This window comes from Poecilia latipinna, unplaced genomic scaffold, assembly GCF_001443285.1.
Source record: "Poecilia latipinna isolate Pla-1442-1.1 unplaced genomic scaffold, P_latipinna-1.0 Scaffold1363, whole genome shotgun sequence".
NCBI lineage: Eukaryota > Metazoa > Chordata > Actinopteri > Cyprinodontiformes > Poeciliidae > Poecilia > Poecilia latipinna.
Genome location: NW_015113979.1, coordinates 118,066 through 124,352, shown reverse-complemented (window position 1 = coordinate 124,352; position 6,287 = coordinate 118,066).

The window sequence follows — 6,287 nt, the reverse complement described above, 5'->3', positions numbered from 1 at the left end:
CTTCCATTTCCTTTGGGATATTGGCCAGAGAAAAATGAGAACATAGGCTGAGCCAAATAACAATGAAATAACTGACGATTTCTCCGGCCCGGATCCAGCCCCATTGTGCCAGCTGACATTGACGAAAGCCCCAAGCCTTCCCGTATAAGAGGAGCTTCTAATACCTTGCAGCTTGCTGATGACTGTGGCCTTTCTTCCCCTTTCCCCCATTGTGTCCAATCACACAGATTCGATTTGCGGGGCCTTTTAAAATGATCCAAACTTTTATTGCACTGCTCACTGAACAGAAGAGCGCTGAAATGAAATATTGGCTGGGAGAGGCAGATGTATTTTATTTGAAAGTTTTATTCACTTCTTACGTCAAAACCGGTGCACCCTCTGTGGTCTTTATTTTCCTTATTTATTTTTTATTTTATTATTTTTTTTATTACATCGGTTTAGTGAATATTTTTGAAATGCACACTTATCAAATGCTCAGACACACTTGTGGACGACATTGAGAAATGAAGTGTTCTAGATACGGTTGGAGGGAAAAAAATGCACTCGGATCATTTCACCGAGTTCTTTTTATTCTCTCATCTATCTCCCAAAAAACAAGGTCATTTACTAAGTCTTGACAGGGAATAAAAGAGCTCTAGGGTAGATTTTCTCGAGATGATTCACTTCGGTCCAGCTTCACTTACAGCACACACGGTCTGGTCGAAACGCGAGTCCTATTTTAGCACTTTACGTAGAAAACGTGTCAATTTCAGAGTCGATTACCATCCAATTCAGCCCCGCATAATTCAATAAAGTTCAAAACAGTACAATTCAATATGATAGTGTTTTTTGTAAAAATACCAATTTGTGTGGAGCTGTCTAGTGAAGGAAGTCAAAATAATAGGATAAAATCTTCTGCTTTTAAACAATCCTATCTCCAGAGCATCCGTGCATGGCGAAGCAGGCAACAAGGAAGGGAGAAAAAACACTTTCCTTCAATACTAGACTAGATGTCAGCAAAGAACATGTGCTGTGCTGCAGGAAAGGACACATGGAAAATAACAAACATATTCCCTCCCTGACAACTATATTATTTACCGTGCTGGCAAAAGTATGAAAGATTATTAGCAATTAAAGCCTTTGAAAGTCTCTCGTTTTTTAAGAGACCATGAATGAACAAACAACATCACAGATATAAAGTTGGTACAGTAAGGGAAAGTTGTGTATAATGTGAAGCAGGGTTAGGTTAACTATCAACGCTTTTGAGCCATTCCAGTTCAATACATCATCTGAAAATGTAATGAGTACAACATGAAACCCAGGGCGGATCCATGGCAAAGGGCTGGGCCATAGGCAGTAGGCTATAGATACATGCTAAGGGCGCCTACAGGAGGCGCCATAAATAGGGGCAAGGGGGAAAAAAAGTAACTTTCACAAATCTTTTAAAAACTTATGGGTAATAATATAATGTCCAAATATGAGAGATTCTGTACTAATTTAGCTAAATATTAAAAATACTACTACTTCGATAAATAATAGTACTTTACGAAGCTAGCGCACCCCCCTCCTTCTCTAGTAGTTGGTTTGTTCCAGCACCTTGCTCGCTGCTCCCAGAGTCGCTCGCCGCTATCAATTTTGTTACGCAAGTAACTTCAGAAAGCTCCAAGTCAAAACGTCCCAAATTGTCTAATGCCAAAGGATGAGAAAAGAGGAAGGAAACGTACATGAACGGAGGTACTGTAAAGCTAATGGGGTAAAATTCCATGTTGCCTTAGTTATTTAGCAGAGCATAGTGTAGCAGCTAGGCTAGCTAACCAAACACGGAAGTAATCAATATACAGGCCTAAACAGTTGCGTTTGTGGTCAAAGTGACACATTTTGTCTTCAGAAGTCACTGTCCCAAAACATTTAAAATTATTTCAAATATGAAACAAATATTTGCTTTGGTTTCATCACAAGCAAATGTTGCCTTCAAGTGTGTCAGCTCTTCCAATCAATTATGACACAATGGGCAACTAAATACAGCCTTCGGTGCCCCAATTGAGGCCATTCATCGTAGCCCATTACATCACCTTCTTGCTAGTGCCATTTGTTATTTTTCAACACAGGTTGTGTGAAATTTTCCTCTTTGAAAAAAAAATGGACCCAGAATCAGAGATGGTTTTATGACTGCATGATGGCAAATACTGTAAATATTACAGTAAGTACTGTAACTATAAGCTAAAAGTGTGTCGGAGAATGAGAAATGCAGAAAAAGTGAAAATAATACCCAATATTGACTGGTATTCATCTGCCTTCATCCAAATAGAGAATCATTATTGTATTCCCATATTCTATATGAGTTTATCACTTTCTTGAATCTTGCATTTCACAATGATAGATTATGATTTAAACTGCATCTCAGAAAATGTGTTGAGTATTTTGCATGTACAGTATAGTGTACACTACACATTTCTTATGCTTCTTTGATTTTGTTTATAGAATCTTACTCCTGTGTTTATCTGCAGCTGTGTTATTGAGATATTTAAATCTCAGCCCTGGGCCTCCAGCAACACCACCAAACACTCTTCCTGTTGCCTTCACCTCACAGAAGCTTCATGCATCAGAAATGAAGGCTGCACCAATACAGCCAGCTGACTAGACATATCCTCAAACTGATCAGGTCAGAATTTTTAATATTTCCACTGTTTTGATTGATGTTTTGTTTCTTAAAGCAAACAATTGGTGTCAAGTGTATGCAATTGTAAATTGGTGGAATGATTTGAGAACGGCACACAAAATATGCCGTTTGGTGTTAAAGAGGCAGGGGTTGACCCGGATCAAACCTGACTAATTATAGCCATTCGTTCATAACAGAAGCAGGCAAAAGACCCAAGGTAACTCTGCAGAGGAGCCACGGCTCTGGTGGGAGAATCTGTCATCATGACAACTATTATTCCTGTTCTCGACAAACATGTCCTCTATGCAAGAGCTGCAAGAAGAAAAGCCCAGAAAAGAGAGAGACAGAACTTTCCACTGAAAGTTTACCAAAAGTCAAGTAGGAAACACACCAAACATTTACAAAAAAGTGCTCTTGTCAAGTGACACAATAATTACTGTATCTCCCCGACTATAAGTCACAGTTTTCTTTTCTTAGTTTGGCTGGTCCCATGTCTTACAGTCCAGAACAACTTATAGGTGAATTTTTATTTTTATTTTTTCCCATTTGAGAAACATTTTCTGACTTGCGCATTAAAGGTTAATTCATATTAATTCATCAACGATTAAACTTTACCAAATGCAGCTCTAAGGAAAGCTAAAAAGACAGATGGCCAGAGCTGGAGGAACAAGTCCACTGTTGGGTGCTTAAATAAAGCTCTGTGAGGCTTGTGAATGGTGCAGTTACTTCTCCACTTGATGGAGTATATATGACTTTGCATGCGGACCTTCTTGGTGGAACTGCTTCAATAAACGCAACCACTTCTCCGTCACCCTGAATTTACTGCAGGCGTCTCTGCTGTGCTGCGCACTTCGCCGGGAAAATCGGACAAAGTAGCACAGATTGTCAGAACTTATCCAATTGATCACATCCTTCACCTAAACTGATTGAGCTTGGGCTTCTTTGGAGAAAAATTGGAGAAAAAACTTCAATCTTTTAATATGCAAAGCTGGCAGAGACTTGATTTGCAGTTGTAATTGCTGTGAAAGGTGACTATGCAAAATGTCCACTGAAAAAATACATAAATTGTAAGGAGAAAAATGTGTGGGTTGGATTTTGTTGTTGGCTACCAGTGAAAATATTTAATGAATCTCACATGCAGAACACTCTGGTAAATATGTTTTACCAGTAGATTTCCCCTATATTAGGAGGCTGGTATCATGTGCTTCCTGGATTAGTGTCCTGGTGTAATGGTGCTCAGTGACAGGAGTACTGTTTGTGAGCTTGGGAAGGTAATTAATTAAAAAAGCTTGTAATCCACCCGATGAGCGCAGCAATCAACACGCTGATGCATTGAAGGAAGAAGGAGGTTTTCTTAGCCGAGCATATCAATAAGTTCATTTCATTAATCTGACATAGACAGGGACGCTTAATCATTTCACATCCCTCTTATTAAAAAAAAAGAAAAGTAAAAAAGAGAGAATATATATGCCATGTTTCCTAATGACCCCAAACCTTCATCGCTTAACATTCATCCCACTAAACTCCGGAGTGCTCAATTTACCAGCATGCTTTAATAGATGAGGCAGGAGGCAGGACTTGGCGGGAGATTGGAGCTGATTATGCCCTTGTTCTATTCATTTGCACAGACCCTAGTTAATTGACTTCTGAGCAGCGATGCATTGGACACCCGCTATCTGCTGCCAGGATCATCCTGACCCCACTCAATGCCAGGGACGACGAGAGGAGCAACTGTTGAAACAAACTGCTTGTTCTGCGCTATCGGTGTGTAAAACAGAAGCACGGGGGAACAAGAGGAGATGCGTTTTCCCTGGTGCAGGGGTGATATGTAGGACGAGCAACCGGAAGATTTAACAACAGCGGAATGCGAAGTAGGAGACTGATGCTGTTTAGTGAACGGGCTTAATATAATTTAGCAATTGATTCTTGGTTTCATCATATTAGGATTTATGAAGAGCACACGCCTCGGCAAGAGAAGGAGTGAACATCCAGCGATAGATTTTCCCGTTTAAATAAAAAGCTGTTGCCACCAGTGAAACAATAAATGCAACTGGAATTAAAAAGTTATTTCTACAGGCTGTTTGAAGATAAGGAAAACACTCTGAATTTGGCGGAGGCAGAATGCGTTGGGAGTTGATCAAATGTTCAACATCGATATTTACTAATAAGAACGGAAAGGCAAGTATACGTTTTCTGCCTCATTTGTTCCCATCATCAAGGGTGTGAAGTTGCCAGAAAGATGGTTTGTGATAATCCACCTCGTCTGAGTTGAGTTGATGATGAATTATCCAGAATGTGACCGGTCTCTTAGTTGATGACAGATGAACCGGAACTGAGTGGCTTGTGATCTACATAGCAACAAATCAAGTTGTGAGAAAGGCTAAATGATTCCTTCCCAACAAGTATGAGTGTCAGATAAAGACATTTAGCATGTCTTACACTCAAAGAAGTACAGGAGAAGAATTAGAGAATAAATGTGTAAGGATGAAAATAGTTAGAAAATCTTCTAAAATGGATGGATAGATCCAGATGCCAGATCTTTTTTAGTGGAAATAAGGAAAAGGGAGAACTTTTGAAAGCTAGGACTTTATTTGAAAAAAAATATTTTAAAATACATTTTTCTACATTGTAGGACAGCTGTTTAATCAGGCTCTGATTTTGCATAAGCTGGGTCACGTTGTTGTACAGCTGCCATGATGCACCACTGGTGGAGAAAAATGATAACGTTTGGGATCTGAATGATAAAGAGTGAATGAAGCATGTCTTTGACTTATAAGGAAAAATCTCCCATGCTGACCTTTAAAAAGTATCTGTGAGAAAAATAAAAAGTTTAGATTTCACTATATGAAAAGGTCACAGGCTTTCCCCCCGTGCATTATAAGTCTGGCCCGCCATGCTTTACTAGGCACCCCGCCAGGCTAAGCATCGCTTGGTTTTATTTTTAGAAAAATGAATAATTGAAAAAAAAAATCGCTTATTTGTTTTCTTTTTTTTTTTTTCTTTCTTGATAAATCTTTAAGCCGGATTGCAAGCGTCTCTGTTCTGAACGTTTCACTGGCGGAGCAGTTTTATTTCTAAAAGGTTTATAGTTTATGCATTTAAAGCCGGACCAATCATACAGCTGGCGCCTCTGCGCGTTGCCTCGCGCTGCCGGATGAAGTTTAACAGATCCCGCACGCCTCCTTTCACTCGAATTGGACACATTGACCTGTATGAATATTTACATTAACCAAGTGTGGTTAGCTATTTTTCTTTGGAAAACTCTATATCAAGGTAAAACGAACCGCGTTAGCTCTGGTTGCGCATCTCTTTGTGAACCGCAGGAATAACTTGTAGTCTCGCATCTGTTTGCAGCCATTTGCGCGTTGAGCGAGTGGTGAGAATGATTTATCTTTGTGGACAGAATTATGTACGGCGTTTACATCTCAACACGCTGCCCAGCGTGTGGCCCTGTCTTCCCTGTAAAGTTTATGTTTGTGTTCCCAGTTGGCCGGAGCGCTAGTGACTAACGAACCTCATCATGCAGGGCCGGTCCAAGGCTGTATGAGGCCTTGAGCAGAATTTGACTTAGGGGCCCCTCTTGCTGCTAAAAACATCAGCTTCTGTGTTAGATTTAGTGAAATCTGGGGGACGGAGGAGTAGTTTAATT